Genomic DNA, 1,732 nt, shown 5'->3' on the forward strand with positions numbered 1-1,732 from the left:
GAACATGCCGGTCCTGTATTCCTTTCAACTTTATTAGTATTAGTTCGTGATGGAAATGCTTCCACCCATTTTGTGAAAGTGTCTATGACCACCAACACATACTTGTGACCATTTCTGCATGGGGGTAGGGATCCTATATAGTGTACCCTGAGATTTGTCCAGGGTCCATTAACGGGGCGGTAATGGCTAAATTGAGCCTTTTAACCATATCTGTCCGGATTGTTCTGGGCACAGATTAAGCAATTCTCTATGTAGTGTGTGACATCAATTTTTAAATCAGGCCACCAGCAAAGCGGTCTGAGGTGGGCTCGGGTGGGTTCAATTCCTTGGTGTCAATGATTGTCATGGAACTGACAAATGATCTGGTTCCTGTCCTGGGTGGGAACTATATAAATGCCATCCTTTAAAATTACACCATCGTGTGTGGTGATTGCGTTTCTAAACTTGCTGTACGGAGCTGGGAAGGTTCCCTTTAAAACTTCCCTTACTTTCTCATCCTCTTTCTGGGCCTTCGCTAAATCTTGAATATTGGTCTGTGAGACCTGAACTGCGTGTACTGGGGTGCTTTCGGGGGGGGGTTCCAAAAATAACCATTCCTGGAGCCTGACTTCGCTAGGCCATCTGCTTTAACGTTACCAGGGGGAGATGAACGGTGATGACTGCAAACCTTAATTATTCCGTATTTCCTACCCTTCGCAATCTAAGATATGGCGGAGTAATGGGGCTAAGGGTAGGGGTTTACCGTCCGCAGAAATAAATCCTCTTGTTTCCCAGAGTGGTAGGAACTCTGTCAAACTATTACAGATATACAAGCTGTCCGAATAGATGTCTGCTGGGGTCGGGAATGAGTCTGGGTGGTCTACAATATATGCAATCACTGCCAGCTCTGCTGCCTGCGAGCCTAAGTGTCCTGGCAACTTTAAGGAAATTTCATCTAGGGCGCGTCCCTGCGCATCCTCTACAGATATACCGCAACCGGTAATCCTCTCTCCGTTTAACACTGCGGAGGAGCCATCCACGTAAATCTTCAGGGGTGTGCACATGTCTGTGGGCTGGGGTCTCTGGGGTGTACTACCTGTTTTCCTGGGGGGTGTTTTGGGAATAAATGGGCCTGTGTTCTGTTTCGTGGTAATGTTCTCACATTCATGAGGGGTGCCTGCATACTGCAAATTATCGGCAAGGTTCTTTTTACTGTGATGTCCCGTCCCTGCAAAAGAAGGGTCCAATGGGCTGCGCGGATTTGGCTGACTGTGCCATCTTTAAGTCGGCTGTCTAACAATAGCTGTGTCGGTGTGTGTTCTGTGAGGATGGTGATGGGGTTGAGTCCTGTAATGTAGGCAAAGTATTGTACTGCCCAAAAAACTGTGAGCAGATGCCTTTCACAGGCAGAAAATCCTTGCTCTACGGGGTCTAACACACGTGAGGCGTATGCTACGGGGCGTAATTGGTCATGGTGTTCCTGGAGGAGCACAGCCGAAAGGGTTCGGTCGGTACTTGCAACTTCGATTGCGTATGGGGAAAGTGGATCTGGGACCTGTAGTGCGGGGGCTGTGCTGAGTGCTCTTTTTAAAGCGTCCATGGCATCTGTATGCTGTGGAAGCCATTCCCAAGGTGCCTGCTTCTTGAGAAGTTCGGAAACGGGCGCTGCTTTAGTAGCGAAACTGTCAATATGGTTTCGGCAGTAGCCAACCAGTCCTAAAAATGACCGGAGGGCTGAGACATTGTGGGGAAG

This window comes from Scyliorhinus torazame, chromosome 11, assembly GCF_047496885.1.
Source record: "Scyliorhinus torazame isolate Kashiwa2021f chromosome 11, sScyTor2.1, whole genome shotgun sequence".
Taxonomy (NCBI): Eukaryota; Metazoa; Chordata; class Chondrichthyes; order Carcharhiniformes; family Scyliorhinidae; genus Scyliorhinus; species Scyliorhinus torazame.